The following is a 23714-nucleotide window of genomic DNA, read 5'->3' as shown; positions in this document are numbered from 1 at the left end:
AAACGCTAAAAGCTGAGTATTATTTTTTTCGCCTATTATTTGACTAAATTTGGGTTCCCCATGTTTTTGGGTCTTAGAATCCGCTATTTACATGAATCTGCGCAGATTGCAGGCCAGCCACAATTCACTGCAACTATCTGTAGGTAGACATATGCTTTCTGCTATCTTTGATGAGGGAATCACGAACTTAAGACGACTACAACTAATTCATAACGTTTCTGTCAGATGCTTGTAGAAACTCACTTTTACATAAGTTACAAATGCTCAATATGGGCGCCCTTTAGCACATTTGTATATTACTGGATCTCTTCCCACACACGTCCCAAGATGTCTAGGAAGGCCGCTCGGATGCGCTGCTTCTGTTACAGAGTACGTATTACCCGGAAGAGGAGAGATTAAGACTAGAATTTTAACCGACCCCCACAGGAAGAAATCTCACGTCGTCAGTTCTAATGATAGTGGCTGCCAGAGAAGGAGTGACCACCTTCCATTAACATCCGGCGTACTCACTTCAGAGATCTACACCTGTACACTAAAAAAAATTCAGAGCTGTGGGAATTATCGGTTTAAAAAAGCATCACTGTGATAATTCAACACAAATAACAGCAAGTCTGTAAACTTCTCCAGGTACGGTAGCTATGACACACCATGTTTAACGAAGAAGAACAATTCTTGGATCTTCGTCTTCGGAACCGTACTGAACACATTGATTTTGGAGGAATAACGAACATCCTCGACATGACAATTAAGGTTTTATGCCACCTAAATGTGAACGTTTGGCTCGCTCATATCTCTACTCACGTGAAAGGTTGCTTTGATTCTCAGTGGTAGTCTGTGATTTTCTTCCAATCGTACTTCCAGTTGGGTGCAATACTTCGGCCTAAGGCCTTATTATCTGTCAAAGATTGACGTAGTTGTGGGAGATATTGTTTTGTCTTCCGACGCATTTGTAATACACGCCTTTGAGTTACAGTTAGTTCCCTACTGTACCTTGTAGTCGATATCTTTGGGCTACAAAGTTTCCTTCATCGGACTCACCACCGCTTAAAACACAGCAGGACGCTCACCGCTTCTCCTTTTACAAAAACACCCGATGTCAACTACTTTAGGGTACGGTTTTCTTCAGAAGAGGGAGCTGGACTAAGGTAACGGACTTTCAAGAGTAGAAAACACTTTCACCTTATCGGTGCCACCATTGTGTAAACAGTGCTGTAGCTGCCATATCACTGTAACTGAGGCAACCACACTCGCTACTGACAAGACAACGAAGCTCTTTCCCATCGAAAAAAAAAGAACGTGTCTGACGCAGCATGTTCCGCAGTGAATCCTATACCATTTGGCCTAGAATTTTGTGCAAAACGGTAACTGAATTACTTAAATTCTTTAGCTGGGGCTCCTTTGAATGACACCCAGGCGTTGTAACCTCCCCCACACTTATCTACCTTAATGAGAGTGAAAAAGTAAACCGCGTGTACATAATGGAAATTTGGGAAAAGCAATCATCACCGAAGTTAATCTGTCGGTAAAGAGAGAGGAAAGTGTTACATCTAAATGAAAGGAAAAATGCAAATGAAACTAATGGAAATTAATTTTGAAAAAGGTTAAAGTTAATCAGGAAAGTAAATGTGCGGTCTTTACGTTAACAATTAACTGGCGTTAATTAGATATTTGAGATTTGGGGAAAATTACGGTCGCCAGTCCTATGGACAACTACTACAATAACTGAAAAAGAAAGGTTAATGCACATATAATTAGCACTAAAAGCGTGGCAACTGAAGGTTGACACGTGTTGTGCGAGAAATGGTTCAAATGGTTCAAAAAATGGCTCTGAGCACTATGCGACTTAACATCTGTGGTCACAGTCCCCTAGAACTTAGAACTACTTAAACCTAACTAACCTAAGGACATCACACACATCCATGCCCGAGGCAGGATTCGAACCTGCGACCGTAGTGGTCGCGCGGTACCAGACTGTAGCGCCTAGAACCGCTCGGCCACTCTGGCCGGCGTTGTGTGAAAACTGAATATTTGTCAGAAGTTATAAATTTCGCTACACTCTGACTTAATTTAGCAAAAGAATTAATAAAACCGGAAAATTGAAAGTTAATTTAGTGACTGAAATTAATAGTGAACTCTGCTTCTGAAGCAGTACGAAATAAAATAAAATATGGTTAGTCTTGGGCTACCCCAACAATCATCTCAAAAGCTACTTGAATGTACGAAATTTAGAAATAATATATTTAACTTTGAACTTGAATTAAATGATTTTGAACAATTAACAATAGTAAAATTTAGTACGTAACAAGCTGAACTGCAGTCAAAGGTAAGCTAAAATATGGCAACAAAGCTCGCACTCTTAATTTGTGGTTGTGTAATCTAAATATTGTAGCCAGCTATGAATACTTTAACTGAACTTTGAAATTAAAGCAGTGAAATCGAATTATATTACTTTAATGCTGGCGTTTGAATTTCAACGACAGTCGGGTTCATTCCGGAAAAGGGAGGGACCCTGCTTGGTAATGCAATTGGGACAATGAGCAACAAAGGTTCATGCTAAGTTGCTGTGTTTTAGTATGCAAATGGAACAGTTTGAAAAGTTGAGGTTTGCCATACAGTTCTAAAAGTTTACGTGCTTTCAGTCTTCCCTGTTGGTTGATTGCAGGTTTGAAGTCGTCGATCGAGGAGATGGCGACAATCACTTATTGTCGGCCGTCGCTGTTGCAGAAGCTGCATGTTGGCGCGCCTTCTTCTTGACACGGTCACCAGGCGAAGCGGGCTCTTGATGTGCGCCAGCTAATGCTTCCCGTCCGCGACACCGTGTCAGAAACTATACTCCTGGAAATTGAAATAAGAACACCGTGAATTCATTGTCCCAGGAAGGGGAAACTTTATTGACACATTCCTGGGGTCAGATACATCACATGATCACACTGACAGAACCACAGGCACATAGACACAGGCAACAGAGCATGCAAAATGTCGGCACTAGTACAGTGTATATCCACCTTTGCAGCAATGCAGGCTGCTATTCTCCCATGGAGACGATCGTAGAGATGCTGGATGTGGTCCTGTGGAACGGCTTGCCATGCCATTTCCACCTGGCGCCTCAGTTGGACCAGCGTTCGTGCTGGACGTGCAGACCACGTGAGACGACGCTTCATCCAGTCCCAAACATGCTCAATGAGGGACAGATCCGGAGATCTTGCTGGCCAGGGTAGTTGACTTACACCTTCTAGAGCACGTTGGGTGGCACGGGATACATGCGGACGTGCATTGTCCTGTTGGAACAGCAAGTTCCCTTGTCGGTCTAGGAATGGTAGAACGATGGGTTCGATGACGGTTTGGATGTACCGTGCACTATTCAGTGTCCCCTCGACGATCACCAGTGGTGTACGGCCAGTGTAGGAGATCGCTCCCCACACCATGATGCCCGGTGTTGGCCCTGTGTGCCTCGGTCGTATGCAGTCCTGATTGTGGCGCTCACCTGCACGGCGCCAAACACGCATACGACCATCATTGGCACCAAGGCAGAAGCGACTCTCATCGCTGAAGACGACACGTCTCCATTCGTCCCCCCATTCACGCCTGTCGCGACACCACTGGAGGCGGGCTGCACGATGTTGGGGCGTGAGCGGAAGACGGCCTAACGGTGTGCGGGACCGCAGCCCAGCTTCATGGAGACGGTTGCGAATGGTCCTCGCCGATACCTCAGGAGCAACAGTGTCCCTAATTTGCTGGGAAGTGGCGGTGCGGTCCCCTACGGCACTGCGTAGGATCCTACGGTCTTGGCGTGCATCCGTGCGTCGCTGCGGTCCCGTCCCAGGTCGACGGGCACGTGCACCTTCCGCCGACCACTGGCGACAACATCGATGTACTGTGGAGACCTCACGCCCCACGTGTTGAGCAATTCGGCGGTACGTCCACCCGGCCTCCCGCATGCCCACTATACGCCCTCGCTCAAAGTCCGTCAACTGCACATACGGTTCACGTCCACGCTGTCGCGGCATGCTACCAGTGTTAATGACTGCGATGGAGCTCCGTATGCCACGGCAAACTGGCTGACACTGACGGCGGCGGTGCACAAATGCTGCGCAGCTAGCGCCATTCGACGGCCAACACCGCGGTTCCTGGTGTGTCCGCTGTGCCGTGCGTGTGATCATTGCTTGTACAGCCCTCTCGCAGTGTCCGGAGCAAGTATGTTGGGTCTGACACACCGGTGTCAATGTGTTCTTTTTTCCATTTCCAGGAGTGTATAATAGCAAGTCGAGCGCAATTACATGCTGCCAAACCCCGAAAGCGCGGCAACTCGCGGGAGCGTCACACAACACACTTGCTCCACCGCGCTACACCAACCAGAATCTGCTCTGCCCGCGGTCCACGCTGCAGAGCCAACACTACCCAAGATCCTAAACACTTTGGTTCTCCATACGACCTATCGATGTAATCCTTCGACAGCAAAGTTTTCCCTAGGCAAGACCCAGCGTAAAAATATATATATATATTTTTTTCTTATTTTTTACCTGAAGATACGACATTCCTGTGTCTTTATATATTGTGATTGTTTTACAATTTTTATATATATATATATATATATATATATATATATATATATATATATAAAAATTGTGTATATATATATAAAAATTGTAAAACAATCACAATATATAAAGACACAGGAATGTCGTATCTTCAGGTAAAAAATAAGAAAAAAATTTATAGTATAATGGATGGAAATAGGATATGCATTTCCGGCGTTACAGTGTGTGCCGAAGCTAGTCGAAATCTTTGGGACAAGTCTGGGCTCCCCTTGTACAAGGGTCGTTCTGTAAGCAATTTTTCACATTTTTGTTCACGGCCAGTTTTGTTTGAAAAAAGACGGAATTTCTTGAGCGACATGGTGGAATATTCCTGCTTCAGCTGCTATAGTTTCAAGCTCTGACACATATATACGTAGCCGTCAAAATAGAGTCTCTAACGGAGGGGTTTCCAAGCAGAGGGCTGTCATCCAGTTTCTTTTGGCCGAAAACCAGAGCATCGCAGCTATTCATAGGCTGTTGCAGAACGTCTACGGAGACATGGCAGGGAATAAAAACACAGTAAGTCGTTGGGGGAGGCGTCTGACAACATCGCAACAAGGTGGCGCAAACCTGTCGGATCGCCCGGGTGGCGGCCGGCCGCACGCATCTGTGACTCGTGCAACAGTGAAACGTGCGGCCACTCTCATTCGAAGTGGGCGACGGACCATAAACACCTCGCTGCTTAACTGGAGGTCTCCGTTCGCCGTGCTGACACACTAGTGCGCCAATGACTTCCTCGCCACCTAAGAGCAATGGGCAACCATCTTTGCTGAACTGCTTGAGCGTTACGACACTGATCGTCAACATTTTTTGTAGGACATCGCCACAGGTGATCAAACATGGATTCAGGACTTCAAACTAAAAACAAAACGACAGTCCATGGGGTGGCGCCACACCATCTCTCCACCGAAGAAAGAGTTCAAAGCCGCACCCTCAGATGGTAAACTCATGACGATGATCTTCTGGGACTCTGAAGGGGTTACTCTGTTTAATGTCCTCTCTCATGGTGCAACGATCAATTCTGAAGTGTATTATATGACCCTCGGGAAAATGAAGAAACGACTTTAGCGAATCGTCGCCACAAAAATGCAAACGAACTTATCCTTCTCCATGACAATGTAAGGCCTCACTGAAGTCTGCTCATGCGAGAGGTGCTAACAAAAATTTGTTGGCCAGTTCTTCGTCATCTGCTCCACAGCCCGGACCTCGTACCTTCCGACTTCCATTTGTTTGGCCCAATGAAGGATGCTCTCTGCGCGACGCGGTACGCAGATGGTTGGGAGGTTACTGATTCAGCAAGATGTTGGCTCCGACGTCGACCAATAGAGTGGTACCAGGTGGGCATACAGACTCTCCCAATAAGGTGGCCCAACGTCGTCGCAGTGAACGGGGATTACGCAGAAAAATTGAGTTTTGTAGCCAACGGAGTGGGGGAAAAATAGTATTTTGCAGTGAACACATAGTTTGTAGTGGGGCGATCACTCTGTTGTAGAAATAATTCAAAAGCCAATATCGCTTAAACCATGAGAGCAGTTTTTTTATTTTTTATTTTTTTTTGTGACAATAATTTTATATCAGCTGGTCTGCCTCATGTATCGTTATATCCAAATGGTTTAGAAAATTTAAGCTACATTCAGATCCGATGATGGCACCTTAAGTTTGTTGAAACCGGTTATCTAGTGAACAGTATTTAAGTGATCTTGGCTGTTAAATTATTTCTGCCGACCGGGGTGGCCGAGCGGTTCTAGGCGCTACAGTCTGGAACCCCGTGACAGCTACGGTCGCAGGTTCGAATCCTGCCTCGGGCATGGTTGTGTGTGATGTGCGTAGGTTAGTTAGGTTTAAGTCGTCGTAAGTTCTAGGGGACTGATGACCTCAGAAGTTAAGTCCCATAGTGCTCAGAGCCATTTGAACCATTTTTTTGAATTATTTCTAAAAAAATAGTATATTGGAATCCAGAATAAAACTAACCTACTTTCAGGAAATAATGTGTTGCATTTCTTACGTTCGTACTTTTAAATGGGAAACAGAATATTCTGTTTGTTCTGCAGTGTTAATTAATTCTGTTAACAGGTTTTCGGTACACAAGGTCATCTCCGGTACAATAGGTCTCTTTACCTATTGACCTCAGAGGATAGATACAATATTCGTGAACAACACCGAAAAAGACCTTACCAATTGGGAGTGAAGTGCGAAAACAGAATGAACGTTATCTCTGGCAGTGTGTTGGTTACGCAATTAAACAGTTCAAGCGTTAAAACTATCATCAAATAAAAATGAAGGGAACGAACCAGAAAAATACATTAAACGTATAAAAAACAGTGCCTACAAAGCAAATTTAACTATACTAGCAATCATATAACATAAAATTGATGCAAGTGTACTAACGAATAGCTTGTAGTGGTATTACATTTAGAAACTGGTACAGAAAGAGAGAAATAGATAGACAAGGGAATAGCAACATGGAATACATAAACTTGAAATCACCCTTCTAGGCGTGTTGATAACCTGAAGAGTGACTAGCTTGTAGAGACAGTGTGGTCTACTGAACTCCATCGAGAATGCCGCTTAACGTTTTTGGCGTTCATTGGACAGGGTGTGTGTGAAGTGATACTTTTGATTCAAAATTTTACTGAGAAAGTGATGCCAGTATTGCAAAAATTTCTTCTTGGGACGTTTATTATTAGTAAATGTAAATTATGCTTTGTGCTTTTTTTACTGTCGAAGTAAAGTATTTTACATATGAGCGTTAAGCACTATAAACTTTGGTCGTAGTTGTTGTGTCTCTATTTTGTCTTGTAGCAGTGTGCAGTATGCATCGTGCAATTACAGTATACTTGTTATAAACCTTAATGGAAAACGATCTTCCACAATACCGTTTAGAGAGATACGCCTGACATCCCTTCTGTGTGTAGCAGCAGTGTCAGGAGAGGCTTGCAGAGGTACACGGCCACCCGCGGGAGACTCTGCAGCTGTTGGCAGCGTCCGCTCCGATAACTCACTTGGCTGGTTCCCCCAGCCTTAAACTCATTCCCAGTACAAGCAGCAAATGGCTCCGCCGTGTCAGCACTGAAGAATCCAATTTCCTTCTGTAGTCTGCGTTAAATGGCCGGTCAGAGATACCCCGTCCGCTTGCCCGTGCTTCACGCTGTCTTATCAAGAATGATAAAAACCCTCACGCTGAACACATCTGTTTCATTTTTGCTTCAAAAGTATCAGTGCTGTGAAATTTCTTTTCTTCGTCAGGGCTTTGTCGGATCACACTCCTTTCCAACTGTGTTTTCGTCTCCTGCTCTGTATGTGGTGTAGGTCAACAATAATTTCTGTCTTCGATGGCTGACAGGCACCTGCTTATGTATGGGAACCATTCGGTATTAATTTTCCATTGAAGCTACTGTTACACCAGAGCCATGATAGCCCCTGTGGGCCGGCAATCCATATAACACCACAGAGGACGAGGTTGTCTATGCCCAAGGCGTACCCAAAAGCACCATGGTAAACACCCGCTATTTACGTACAAGGTAATGGCAACAGACATTCCGAGCACTATTTCCTGCAGGGGGAGCTCGAGCCACGGCCTCCAGGAAGTATCACTACGCCAAAACCTGACTGGCTAGAACCAGGCCCGAAGTTCAGTTCACGCCGGATGCCGACCTCGTGTGCTGCGACCGTTGAAGAATACGTCTTCGTTTCGGTATTGGATTAGCGTGTGAGAGTGTTACCACGAATCTTTATGGAAAATGAGAAGTGAACTTTTGTTTGTCTCGATTAGGAGACTTTTTTCGTTATTTTTACCTTTCGTTTGTATGTTCAGTCATCAAACTTGTAAACTTACATCAATAAAAGTTGTGTTTGTGAAAAATTGCGAATTTTCAGTCACAAGAGTTACTTTTGTCAGTTGCTGTACATCAGTTTTGTTCTGATACCTTTGCAGTGCGTGGTAGCAGATACTCCTGAAACGACTACCATTTCCCACCTTTCCCCTGTCGATTGGTCAATGGTGACCATTGTAGAGACGCTCTGTAGTTGGCTCTGATGACTTTGATTTACCCATCGTGATCATTTGGTGAGAAGCATGTGAGTGCAAATAATATGCTGTTCGAATCTTCTTCTACAGTGTAGTCTACCAGTGTTAATAGTAAACCGCTCTGTAATGTACAATGACCCCCCTTGTACCATCTGCGTCTGTAGTTTGATGAGCATCTCCATAAGACTCTCACGCTAACTAAACAAACCCTTGACGTATCGCTCCACTCGCCGTTGCGACCTTTTCTGTCCCCTCTACTAATACAACCTGGTAAAGGTTTCCGACCGACGCCAGTGATGAAGAATAATTCGTGCAGGTGTTTTTTGTGTTACTTCTTACGTCGAAAAATTAAGTTTCCTCAAGATTCTACCAATGAATTCACATGTTTTTCTTAAACTTGTTTTATGCGGACATCCACTTCAGGTCGCTTCGAAATGTTATACACAGGAATCTCACAGGCCTACGCAATGTAAAATTAACAGCAACAGCAGCCCACGGTCACAGAGAATGAGTCTTTTAATCCATGTTTTGGCACTGCTGTGGCCTCCATCAGAAATAAAACTCTCAAATTGTTCTGTAACATAATTACAAAATTACAGGAAAGAAAAAAATTTGACTGTAACTACAAAAAAGTATTAAACTAAAAATCTAGCTATAAGGGTTTAGTCAGCAAATTTGTAAAACAAAAAACATAAAAGCCAACACACTGTGGGCTGCTCACATGCATCGAGTTACGGTAACATCAGACTGAGGCGCCCGCATTAGCAATTGCGGGCAGGTGAACATTACACCAAGAGTGTCATCTAGTGGCCGCAAATACAAACACGCTACTTAACATTCAAATGTTACGAGGAACATTACTTTCTACATGAAGTAAAAGGCAATAATTTTATCTGACAGCAGCAAACACGGTAACAATTTGTCTACATAAGAGCTTAGAAATACATTTTTAAAAGCTGAAAACGTCATTTTTGAAATATAAAGAGAGCTGAATAACTCAGCGAACAGAAAAGAATGGTATAACATGAAATGTAGTTAATATAAACTTTTCAAAAGCAAAAAAATATGGGTACACATAGGTGGAAAAAATATTTCGGTAACTGCACGAGGGAACAAGTAATCAAATATCAAGTAACTGCTTTATGACATAGAAGAAGCTTTTATTGCGTAATTAAGAATGAGGAAGATGTTTCAAAATTTCTAATCCTTCGAGAACATCTAATCTACGACTTTCCCTCTCAGTTTGCAAAATGTTGATATCGTGAACAGCTTTGGGTGTGTGACCTGCAATCAGAAGGTGGTCGACATAAGACGAATTCTGGGTACTAGTGTCACTTTTTTTCTTAAAAGATGTTCTTTGTATCTGACTGTAAAGGCAAGTCCAGTTTGTCCTATGTAGTAAGAAGAGCAAGTGTCGCAGAAAATCTTGTAGACACCAGAGTCTTTCAAAGGGTCAGGTCGATTTTGAATTGTGAATAATTTTTTATTCAAACTATTATTGGTTGAAAATTTGACGTCACAGTTGTATTTATTACGAAGAAGGCGTTGAATCTGATAGGAGATGGGCCCCAAGAAAGGAACAGAGAAGAAGTTCTTCTTTTGATTGGACTCAATGCCGAGTGTAGCAACTCCTTATTCGTATTGGTTATTAACTGCTACAGTTTTGGTCAAATTAATTTCTTCCTCGAATTTTTCTTTGGAGAGTGGAATAGAAGTATCTCTGTGAATGGCACAGTGAAAGAAAGCGTTCTTATGAGATTGAGGATGTATCGAAGAAGCAGGTACGATCTGATCGGTATAAGTTTCTGTACGAAAAACATTAAAAGAGATTTTATTTTCTTCTACTTTTAGAATCAAGTCAATAAAGTTCAGATGACAGGCCTCGTTTTCGAGTTCTCCTGTGAAGGATATTTTGTAGTGAAGTTCATTAAAGAGATTCAAACTACGGTCAATACCAACAACAGGTCCTTTGTAGACGACTGAAACACAATCGACGTATCTGAAATAGGAGAGAATGTTCAGCGCTGTAGCTCAGAAACTGTTGAAGAACTTTTCTTCTTGAGAGTTAATGAAGATGTCGGCAAGGATACCAGCCAATAGATTTCCCACAGAGAGACCATTATATTCAAAGTTGTTGTATTTGACTACGATTGTGATTAGATTCATAAAGTCAGTGAATTGTTCATCTGAAAGTTCTTTTTTGAAATGACGTATGTCTTTCTCTAGGACCCGAAGCGTTTCTTACACGGGAACGTTTGTATAAAGATTTCTGAAATCTAATGGAAAAACTGGCTATCTGGGCTGCATTATAAACCTTTTATATTATGAACTAAGGCGTGACTATTGGGGATAGAACAATTGTTCTGTTAGACGAAAGATTTTTTCAGAGTTTCATGGAGAAATTAGGCTAAATCATGGTATGCGCTGTACATACTATTAGTAGTTGGGTGTATCGGATTGTTAGGCCTGTGAACTTTGAATTGAGAGCGAAGTTTTGGGGGCTGAGGGTTCATGTTGATAAACTATTTCTTATGTAAAGATTGAGTAAATTTTTGCGTCACTTATAGCTGATCTGACTCCTTCTTGTAATTCCAGAGTCGGTTCCTCATGCTATTGCTGTTAATTTTACTTTGTAAACGATCGAAGACCACGCAGGCATGTTCAAAACTACAGAATTTTTCAACAGAAACATAGTATCCGTCGAAATGAATGAGTTGGCTATAGCAATGGTAAAATTGAATGACGGAAAAGCAACGGGGTAGACGGAACAAATGCCGAATTGCTTAAGTGTGGAGGTATTACGCTGAAGGAAACGCACGCTGCATCTCATTAACCTAATTTGGAGTGCCGTTAAGGCACCTGAGGGGTGGAATATGGCCAAATTTCTGTCCACATTCAAGAAAAGCGTCAGAAGTGGCCCAAACAACTACAGACGAATTAGCGTCGTTACCGCAGGCTATAAAATCTATAGCACTATAATAAATAATAGGCTGCGCCCTATCTCTGATCCAGATTCATAAAAAAAAATGTGTTTTAGAAAAGGACGATCCTGCACAGACGGCAGTTCTAGTTCAAATTAACTTCTAGAGAAAAGCAGATAATCTATTTTAGAGATGCACATAACCTTTATGCCTTACGAAATAGATTTGGACGAAGTCAACAGACAAATACTGTGACACATTCTAGGAAAAAAGAGACTTCTCAAAGCATCTCATCAGCTCGGTTGAAGCTCCTGACAAAGATCCAATAATTATGATCGAAGATGCAGATAACTTATTTAAACAGTTAATAACAACACAGTGAGTTAGACAAAGATGTGACCTGTGTCCATTTCCTTTCTACATCTACACAGTTGATGTAGTTAGAACTTGGAAACAATGAAGATCAACAGAGAGTGATATTTTATACCCTAATGTGCGTGGGGGACAATGTGGCGCGTTTAAAGGCTTTTATGTGGGGCAAACTGGGAGATCGTTTTTTACGGGCTTTCGTGAGCACACTAGTGCCCACAGTAAGTCCGCTTTGGGTGACCATCTACGGGACTCGAACCATGAAATTACTGATATGCAACATGGTATGAAAATCTTGCAAGAAGCACCTAAAAGAAGCAAAGTCAACGTTTAAGAAAACATCGAAATTTATAAAAACAGAAAGAGGCTTCCAAGCAAATTGTTGAGCGACCAATTAGAATCGGTGGACCATAATTTCTTTGACCTTTGATGCGGTGCTCTAGAGATCCTGCGCGGCCTATTCACACACAATGACATGTGTTGTGTATCTGTTATGCTCGGAAAACCTCCTGCAGAGTACTGCTAATGCCATTTATTGCTCAAGTTTTTTTGCAGGCCGTAGCCTGCCATGTTATGGTAAATGCTTTTTATGAGGTCTGACTTGTAGTTGGTCAGCCTCACCAATAAATGATGATTACCATGGCCGCCAAATGTGTCGCCGTCACGTTTCTATATTCTACAGATATATTTTTGTATGGCTGGCAAGAATGGCGTTTTCGTGGTATCGTAGTAATATGTTTGCCATTACTCCCCATTCGGTGAGTTGAATGGACGGAACGAGTTCCATGCCGATGGGAGCGCACGTGGAGTGGCTGTACATCTTGGTGCGCATGTCTGTTTTTTCCCCTCTGTTCTCATGCCCCTTCGGTTTGTTTCTGGCCTGCCCTTCCTTAATTTCATGTGCCTTTGTAGGCGTTCGTATTCGGTCCATACTACGATCATAATGAGTGCATAGATGGTGAGAGCCTTTAGCAGCACGTTAGTACTTTTTTAGCGCTTGCAGTACCTAAGACCGTAGTGCCCAGACAGGTAAAGCCGAGCATATAGGCTTTAATCACTCGTCATATTGTATCTAAGTTGTGTTATGAACAGCTTAATACACTACTGGCCATTAAAATTGCTACACCAAGAAGAATTTCAGATGATAAATGGGTATTCATTGGACAAATATATTATACTAGAACTGACATGTGATTACATTTTCACGCAATTTGGATGCGTAGATCCTGAGAAATCAGTACCCAGAACAACCACCTCTGGCCGTAATAACGGCCTTGATACTCCTGGGCATTGAGTCAGGCAGAGCTTGGATGGCGTGTACAGGTACAGCTGCCCATACCGCTTCAACACGATACCACAGCTCATCAAGAGTAGTGACTGGCGTATTGTGACGAGCCAGTTGCTCGGCCACTATTGACCAGACATTTTCAGTTGGTGAGAGATCTGGACAATGTGCTGGCCAGTGCTGCAGTCGAACATTTTCTGTATACAGGAAGGCCCGTACAGGACCTGCAACACGCGGTCATGCATTATCCTACTGAAAGGTAGAGTTTCGCAGGGATCGAATGAAGGGTAGAGCCACGGGTCGTAACACATCTGAAATGTAACGTCCACTGTTCAAAGTTCCGTCAATGCGAACAAGAGGTGACCGTGACGTGTAACCAATGGCACCCCATACCATCGGGCCGGGTGATACGCCACTATGGCGATGACGAATACACGCTTCCAATGTGCATTCACCGCGATGTCGCCATACACGGATGCGACCATCATGATGCTGTAAACAGAACATGGATTCATCCGAAAAAATGACGATTTGCCATTCATGCATACAGGTTAGTCGCTGAGTACACCATCGCAGGCGCTCCTGTCTGTAATGCAGCGTCAAGGGTAACCACAACCATGGTCTCCGAGCTGATAGTCCATGCTGCTGCAAACGTCATCGAACTGTTCGTGCAGATGGTTGTTGCTTGCAAACGTCCCCATCTGTTGACTCAGGGATCGAGACGTGCCTGCACGATCCGTTACAACCATGCGGTTAAGATGCCTGTCATCCCGACTGCTAGTGATACGAGGCCGATGGGATCCAGCACGGCGTTCCGTATTACCCTCCTGGACCCACCGATTCCACATTCTGGTACAGTCATTGGATCTCGACCAACGCGAGCAGCAATGTGGCGATGCGATAAACCGCAATCGTGATAGGCTATAATCCGACCTTCATCAAAGTCGGAAACGTGATCCTATGCGTTTCTCCTCCTTACACGAGGCAACACAACAATGTTGCACCAGGCAACGCCGGTCAACTGCTGTTTGTGTATGAGAAATCGGTTGGAAACGTTACTCATGTCAGCAAGTTATAGGTGTCGCCACCGGCGCCATCCTTGCGTGAATGCTCTAAGTAGTTAATCATTTGCATATCACAGCATCTTCTTCCTGTCGGTTAAATTTCGTGTCTGTAACACGTCATCCTCGTGGTGTAGCAATTTTAATGGCCAGTGGTGTATGTGCAAGTTCCTGTCGTCCATATATGATTAAGGGTAAATTATAATATGTAGTTTTTTATGGCGCTAATATGGATAATTTCTATGCTTGAGAGGTTTTTACTCTGTAAATGACGTACTTTATAGTGTGTATGATACGTATAGTACACATAGCATGTATAATATGTACAGTAAGTTATGCGAAAGTGTTCTTTGCATGGTTATTTGATTAGCAGTAATAGTAAAGTTGTATTGTAGTAGTAATGAGTGGTTATACCGTGGGACTGTGTGTGCATTGCTTGGACAGAGGTATCTAGTGGCCCGTTATGAACCACCGGCGCCGAGTAGGGCAGTGTGAGGCCGACCGTTGTTAGTCGAGCAGCGGTGATGTCCCAAATAGTTTTATCTTGTGACTTCGGTTTTACATGTCTGATGGAAAAGAATGACCATGAGAGCAGTTGTTTTTTTTTATTTTTTGTGACAATGATTTTATATCAGCCGGTCTGCCTCATGTATCGATATATCCAAATGATATACAAATGCTAAGCTACGTTCAGGTATGTGGTACTTTACTAATAGTAATGTATATAGTGTATCTCATGTAGGCCTTCTCTCAAACCTGTCATGTTATACCTTCACAGCTCCAATGTTGAATCCGGTCATCCAGTAAACAGTATTTAAGCGATCTTGGCTTTTGAATTATTTCTATCGGTACGAAGACGACATGGTTATGGCGTGGCCATATGAAACCGAAACACTTCAAGGTCTCTATACATTTAAACTCTATCCAGAGTAATACAAAATTCAGGATGGAGCTTGAAAAAAGCGTCAACTACCTTTCTTCGATGTGTTAATTAACTGAGGAACGGACGAATCACTATGTTGCACTGCATAAAGACAACAAGCGCACACTGACCCCTGTTTCCACGTCTCGAATCATTACTATCCACCACAAAGAAATTCGGTTTGTTAGTTTGTTCTGTTTCCAAACCAACAAACCTAATTCATTCGTGTTGTTTGAGACTCTGCTCCATACAGCTACAGCACTTTCAACCAAGCAGAGCCTCAATGAATTACAACACATATGAATAGTGTTCGTAAAGAATGGGTATTCCGGTTATCGAATTCAACGGAGAACCCAATAAAAATCAAAACCGGCTGAGAAAGAGGTTTAGTTTGACACTGTGAATGAGAAGCTTAACTACGTTACACTGGCTCGTATCTGGAAAACCCTGTAGACTCCTACGGAAACATGGCATCCAGAGTATATTGCTCCTATCAATGAAGTTAAAACTGATGGCGAAAGAAGTATCTGAATGCATGTTGTGTATGGCTTTCCATGCTAATGTGCGCACATCAGTACGAGCTCCGAAAAACAAAAAAGCATCACATACGTAGGGAGTTGAGGTCGGTTATAAAAAGCGGTGGGAGTCCACGGTCTGGTTGCAGTCCAGGCAGTGAGTATACGTGACAGAAAAATTGGCAGCACCTGAAGAAGACGGGTGTGTACGTCATCGAAACTTTTTGCATAAAATGGAAAAATACAACTCTGCACAACACTCGGAAGCACACCATTAATCAATCGCTCCCGAGAAAGCCTGAGATATCACATCACTTCTAGAGGTCCTCCTGCATTTCGATAAAGTCTCCTGGCATTGCAAGCTGTCTTCTTACAGACAAAGGAAAGCTCCATAGAGCTTCTGGCACCATACACTAAACCATTCATTTATAGAACAGATTCCCTAGCCCGATCCTTCAACACGTTCATGCCGGCGTGAACCACATTTGGCTCGCACTAGACCTACCCACTGGGTGGCGTGTACCACCGGCAGCTGTCACTAGACTCACCAGTTCAGTACCGTGTGACGTATTACCTACCACCCAAGTGCAGCGAATAGCTCTGTCTACAATTTCGTGTGTTCCTTCAACAAGAGAGCCTTCTGAGCAAATGAGATATCACGTAAAATTATGATAATTTAGTGCATAACTATTTGTGATTTCTCGTGCTTTTAAAAACAAAAGTCTATACAACAAGATAGTAGCCTAGGTGTTTGGATGTGACGGCCACTCTGCTGCTAGAAACAGTAATAATAGCGTCGCTACATGGAAGAAAGCATGAATACGCTAGCCGCCCCGAAGCAAGGAACACAATTCGCTACGTGTTAAAGAATCGAGCTCGCATGTACAAAACTTATTCAGACAATTACTTTACAATGACTTAATGTGTCAGTATTTGACGTTTTGAGAAAACCTAATTTCCCTTAACTGTATGTCGTACAATGATACTGTGTTTCAGGTACATTCAGTGGATGTGGCCCCTGCCGACAAGTTGTGTTGCGAATGTAATTAGTACATTAAAGATGTAATAAATTAAAACTCATACCTGATGCTGAAGTTTTACCGCATAAACAGCGAAAATGTGCTAAGCAATAAACTTATAATCTTCATTAATTTGCGAGGGATGTCAACGAGAAAATGTTTCACAATATTTTGAAATTAGCTTTAAAGTTTGTTGCAAATCGGTAAGTACTATCGTTCTCAAATACTGAACGGTCATCCAGTAAACAGTATTTAAGCGATCTTGGCTTTTGAATTATTTCTATCGGTACGAAGACGACATGGTTATGGCGTGGCCATATGAAACCGAAACACTTCAAGAGTCTCTATACATTTAAACTCTATCCAGAGTAATACAAAATTCAGGATGGAGCTTGAAAAAAGCGTCAACTACCTTTCTTCGACGTGTTAATTAACTGAGGAACGGACGAATCACTACGTTGCACTGCATAAAGACAACAAGCGCACACTGACCCCTGTTTCCACGTCTCGAATCATTACTGTCCATCACAAAGAAATTCGGTTTCTCAGTTTGTTCTGTTTCCAAACCAACAAATCTAATATCTTCGTGGTGTTTGAGACTCTGCTCCATAGAGGTCCAGCACTTTCAACCAAGCAGAGCCTCAAAGAATTACAACACATATGAATAGCGCTCATAAAGAATGGGTATTCCGATTATCGAATTCAATGGAGAACCCAATAAAAATCAAAACCGGCTGAGAAAGAGGTTGAGTTTGACACTGTGAATGAGAAGCTTAACTACGTTACACTGGCTCGTATCTGGAAAACCCAAATACTGAAGGGATATAGTCTGGGAAATTAGCGTGAAGTCAGTTACTTGCCTCAAGACATCTGTAAAGTTTCCAGTTTTAATACTTTATTTGTTGCTTTAAACAATTAATATAAAATTACACCTCTTAATGAGGATACTGTGGCAACATTTTAAAATACAAAATTCGGTTGCTATATGAAAGACTCAAAAATTTTGGCTGCCCTCTTGGAAGCCGTTAGACATGCAACCTTCAACTCGGACTATTTTATATGTTTAACTGTTTAGTAATATAGGTTACAAGCAAAAGCAGCTATACAACCTTCCCTTAGAGCACTACCTAAGTTAAAAGCAACGTGTTGAGTTATTTCTGGGAGGCAGCTCTCAATATAGTCACAAATTTGGTCCTATACTTGCCAAACTACAAGAGAGACACTGTATGGAATATCTCCAGGAAGTAAAGGAAAACGTAATCAAAGTTCTCTACGGCACTCTGAGCTTCATGGAAGAGCTGAAAGAGTTGGGTTTCAAATGATTTCTCTCTGCTAAATCCACAGATAAGCATAAATGTGTTCCAGTGTTCTGCGAAGATACAAGCCAATTATTATTTGCAATTTATCGATAACACCTGTTGAAAATGGGAATCACTTTGCACCGTTCGTTTCTCCAGTGGTCTACCGTATTAGATTTCTCGCTTCAAATACCAACGAGTGAATGGACGTGTACGGGTTCGGAGATAACCTCATGAATCCATGGACCCTGCGTGTCAGCAGCGGACTGTTTAAGCTTGTGGAGGCTCTGAACTGGTATGGGGCGTGTGCAGTTGGAATGATATTGGATCCCTTATACCTCTAGATACGACTCTAACAGGTGGCACGTACGTAAGCATCCTGTTTCATCACCTGCATCCATTCGTATACATTGTGCACTCTGACGGACTTGGGCAATTACAGCAGGACGATGCGATACCCCACACGTCCAGAATTGCTACAGAGTGGCTCCAGGAATACTCTTCTGAGTTTCAACACTTCTGCTGGCCACCAAACTCCCCAGACATGATCATTATTGAACATATATGGGATTCCTTGTAACGTGCTGTTCCGAAGAGATACTCATGGCTCGTACTTTCAAGGATTTATGGACAGCCCTGCAGGATTCATGGTGTCAGTTCCTTCCAGCACTACTTCAAACATTAACCGAGTCCATGTCACGTCATGTTGCGGCACTTCTGCGTGCTCTCGGAGGCCGTACTCGATATTAGGCAGTTGTACCAGTTTCTTTGGCTCTTCAGTGTAATTAGCATATAACTTTGTGGTATCGCTAAGTGTTAACAATGCAGATTTTCATTTTGATTTCCTCGTATATGCTTGCTAATATCAGATGTCATTTAGCAGGTTTCACAGTAATGTGGAATGCAATTAATGTTTTCATCCTTGCAAAGACGAAGAATGTACTTTGCAATCGAAATCACCTACTTGTCTTGAAGACCTACATATTGTTTCCGTATTAGTTAGTTTCTTGGACATTCATCCCACTGAAGTCGTTATTTCGTTAGAAATGGTAGAAACATTACAGATACAGATAATAGATGATATTCTGAATTGTGGCTTGAATGATGAATGTTGTGCTAATTAAAGACCAGGACAATAACAGAATACCTTCCAAACCCAAAGAAACCATGCACAGTAATAATTTTCAGTGAGAGAAAAGGGCTGTAAGTGTTTTATTTAAATGAAGGAGCGAGAAAACGCTTAAACTTAAGCGGTATGTAAAGCTCGTTTCATTTTGCAAAATCTGAAGATTATTTTAAGACTGGGAGAAAGATTTACACGAAATATGAAATACGCACCAAAATGAAACTTTCAAAAGTGTGTAAAAAAGCTATTTGAAGAATTCAGACCTGCTTAGCTCGAGACAATTAGTGCGCAAATACTGAGGGAGATGTACGAGACTGGGCCCCCTCAATTGCATGTGAGATGGATATCATAGGTTTCCCGGCTTCTTTGACCCAGCTAAACAGATTCAGGAAATTATACGTACAACGAAGTCTCCAAATTACGAAGTTTACGCCAGCTAAACGTGTAGAGGAGATGTCATTAATAGGTAATACTACAGTGATGTTCGTTGGTGACATAAATGCGACGCTTCTTGTTATCCCCTTGAAGCTGCGTATAATACCAGTCACTCAGGTCTCGTGCAAACAGTATTATGTCAGTTCGAGTGAAAAAAAGAGAGAGTTGCGCAGCCTATGAACGCTACGACACATTTGTTTACAACTCTGCCTGTGATGTATATCAGTGGATTACAGTTTCGGCTATTCTGCCTCTGTCTTTAGGAATACCAAAGAAAATTAGGACAAAAAAATTAAAAAAAGGGCTGTTTACTTGCAAAAGTGTTGTAATCGACGTAGCAAACTCTGGAAAATGAGAGACAGTAAGTTTCAACATTATATCCGAAATCCCTTATTATCATTTGCAGAAAATAAATCTTTCCTTATTTTGGACTTTTGGCGTGGACGTATCGACAGTTTGGTCTTTTGGAGAACGACGAAAAGTCCGTTTGATTCGCATTCCACCTGGAACTCGAAGAGTCTTTCAGCCTCTCGATAAAAAAAAGTTAACATTGAAACCATTTACAAGAAAATTATGGTTCTTATAATTTCCGACAGCTCTTTGTCATTTTAGGTTTATCAGTAGAACAGCATCGTTAAACCTCAGTCATTTCTGCGTTTTCAGTTCCCATCTCCACGTTTCAGAATGTCCAGAATGTATGACACACAGTGCGACATGCAGACAACGTCCATGCTCTTTTCTCATTCAACTCCAATTCTGAATAAAAAAAACTATTAACGAACGTGAAGTGTTTTAATGCATTACCTCTTCTTTTATCAAGTGTGGCTGGTGTAAGGGAAATGATTGTTTTCATCATGCAATATAACTTTATGCTTTTATGTCGACTTTCATTGTAAGTAAAGTATACATTATTCAAAAGTGATCACAAGATTCGTGCTACAGGTATATATAAAATATTTAATGTAAAAAAATAAAAGTCCCTATTGCTGGAAGTGGTTTGTGATGTCATGTCATACACTGCCTACGTTTTCGTTCCTGTGCTGGTCAGTTGTGTAACATTTACTTTCGCATCTGTTTATCTGTCAATATGAAGTGCAAGTTATTAAAGAAACTAATGATACGAGACTTTTTGGTATGGTTTTAGTCCTAAAAATTCATGTGAGTGCACTTTGGACTACGCACTACGCGACGCTATGTCCTCTTGTCAAGAGTGCGTCTGTGTATTCGCCGATTCGTGAACTGAGAAGAAAGGGCCATACGAACAGCTGTTACAAGCCGTTCTTCCAATGGCACAAATGAGTGACTTTGAGATTTTTTAAGAAATACTTCCCAGTACAGATTAGCAGCTAATATTTTGACACTGCATTTCTTTCGGTGTATTCTTCCTGGGTGAAAAATTTCAGGGTGTGTTTCGACATGCCGGATGGAACCATTCCCTTGTTAGACTTATTGGGCACGGGTCCCATACACTTGAGCAATTTCTAAGCCGGAAGGCAGAAGTTTCCTTTCAAATCTGAGCGCATTTTCCCAGCAACCTGCCTAGGAACCACCTGCTTTACTTACGACATAACCTATGCGAATATTCTGCTTCAAAGCCTACAAATTTTTAAGTCCAAAGTATATGTATGAGATGACAGGTTTTAATTATGAATCAGTGATATTGTAGTCATATATTATTACACTTTAGACAGTTGTATTAGAAACGTCCCGTACACTGAATTGCAGGACAATGGATACGCGTTCTGGTACGGTCGCACGTTCGAATCCTGCTTTGGGCATGGAAGTGTGTGATGTCCTTAGGTTAGTTTGATTTAGGTAGTTGTAAGTCAAAGGGACTGATGACCTCAGATGTTACGCCCCATAGTGCTTAGAGCCATCTGAAACGTTTGGATACCCGTTCTCGTCACGGGTGAATTTCCGATTTGCATACCAAATGGTGCAGACATGTTTTGAGGCAACGGATGGTGGTACGAATTACCTACCACCTTCTATTGTAGGAATGCTGTCACACGGGGCACTGCCTGTGTGTAGGGTTTCGTATAGGCCTGTGCTGTGTAAGTTATCGCACAAAATTCTATGATTTTTTGGAGTACAAGGGTCTATAGCGGAGATACAGTAAATGCCTAAATACTATTTTATGATAGTGTAGTGCACGATTATTTCATTTTACACCTCGCCAAATGTCAACAATACAGTGCTATTCTCGTGGTCGGAGATCTCCATCAGCGGTCCAATCTAAATTGAGCAGTTCGATATATTTTGTAATATTAAAAAACTGTATATTTGAAAACAAATTATCTTTCTTCGAAGGGTTGCTTCTTATTTTCATATGAAATGCCTCGTGTCAAAATGTAACTTTTTATATACAACATTCTAAGGTCTTCGTAATTTTGTAATTTACCATTCATTTACGGAAGCAAGCGTAGATTTCGTTGCTAGCTGTTACTGTGTGCCATATTTGCAGATTCGGCAACTGTCAGAATCTTTTTCTGCTCTACACTTACACCGTGATTCTCTTGTTCGATATACAGACATGCAAGGATAATGAGTGCCGTTATTCAGTTTGATTCAGAAACGAAAGAGAAGATATCAAGATTAAATTTAGGTCTGGAAAGTGCCATAAGGGATTTATGGAAATGAGTGAAACGAAATCTGGATGAGTGGATGGGGACTTACAGCGTCATCCTCCCGAGGGCTGCTCAGCCTTAGTCGTTCTTTTCGCAAACGGTATTAGAGGTCTCCGCAGAATGCAGTAATACAGAACATTACCTTGGTGCTGCACGTGCTTTGTTTACACGACTGTTCTCTTGTTATTTCCCCTATCTGACCTCCGGTAGAGATGTTGAGAGACAGGCCCGAAATATTCGAACAGAAACGTCCCTTTCTCATAATGACCTAACATATCAGAAATCAATTAGGCAGTACCTTTTTACGCATTACGAAAGCCTGCATTATCGGTGAAACCATTACTGCCGGTGTTTTTCTGCTTGTCTGAAGGTGTCAGCTGTGCGACGGCAGTAGATACGATAGGCAAGAGGAGCCACAAGTCTTCAGGGAAATGTGCTGCGAAGGCGCCGTAATGGTGGGTGGGAAATTGGTGGATGTCAAGTCGATAATCGTCGGAAGTGAAATGATAGACTATTGGGTAGCGGTATTGTTGTAAAGAGACCAGAGTACGAGAGGTAGCTATTGTGGCATTCCATGAGCACAGCTGTTATCGAAATAGGTGTGGTAACATGTAAACCAGAAAGAAATGCAGTAGACCGGGATTGTGCGACGACCGAAAACCACAGTAAGATTTTAAAATGATGGTATTTTGTAGCACGTTATTTACTTCAGTTCCCAGATAGCTGGGCATGAGAAAAGATTTTTTTTTCATTATTGTTATTTTGACACCGTATACAAAGGTAGGCCGGCAGCGGCAATACTACGCCGCTCTTCGGCCACAGATAATATATTTATTACAAGTGGAGACATCGAAAAACGAAACAACACGGTGGATAGACAACAGTAGACACACTAATGTAAGAATACATGAAGAAGTTCACAAGTGCAGCGTCCAAAGAAAAACGTTCAGCACTGGGGCACTAACAGAGACGACAGAAACGGCACACGTGAACGAAGGAGCGCAAATGACGAAACACTGAATCACTAACACGATAGCACACACAAAAACACTTGCGACGATCTCCGGCGCACGAATGTTCACGTTACATGTACACGTCCAGAGACCTTCCAAAAGGGGAAAAGGTGTAGGAGGAGTGAGAGGGGAGTGTGGAGATGCCAGTGGAAGAGGAGACGGGAGGGGGAGGACTGAAGGTAGAGGGGGTATGGGAAGCCCAGGGAGAGGAGGGGGGAGGAAGGGAGGAGGGAGAGATGGGAGAGAGGGTGCTCTAAGGTAAGAACTCAGGGTGTGGAAGGGGAGGATCCAAGTTGGTAGGAGGGGTAGATGGAGGGGATGAGGGCATCATCAGGGAGGGGGAGTTGGTGGAAGCCACCTTGGGCGAGGGTATAGAGAGTGGAGAGATGGAGACCAGGTGGGACATGGGAATACAGGCCCGGCAGTGGATGGGTGTGGGAAAGGATGGGACAGACAAGCGGGTGAGGGGGATCAAGTTTACGGGAGGTGTAGAGGACCCGTATCCCCTTGAGGAAAAGG

The sequence above is a fragment of the Schistocerca piceifrons genome, chromosome 2 (assembly GCF_021461385.2).
Source record: "Schistocerca piceifrons isolate TAMUIC-IGC-003096 chromosome 2, iqSchPice1.1, whole genome shotgun sequence".
Taxonomy (NCBI): domain Eukaryota; kingdom Metazoa; phylum Arthropoda; class Insecta; order Orthoptera; family Acrididae; genus Schistocerca; species Schistocerca piceifrons.
The sequence above is the reverse complement of the archived record's forward strand: the minus strand, read 5'-3'. Positions refer to the sequence as shown.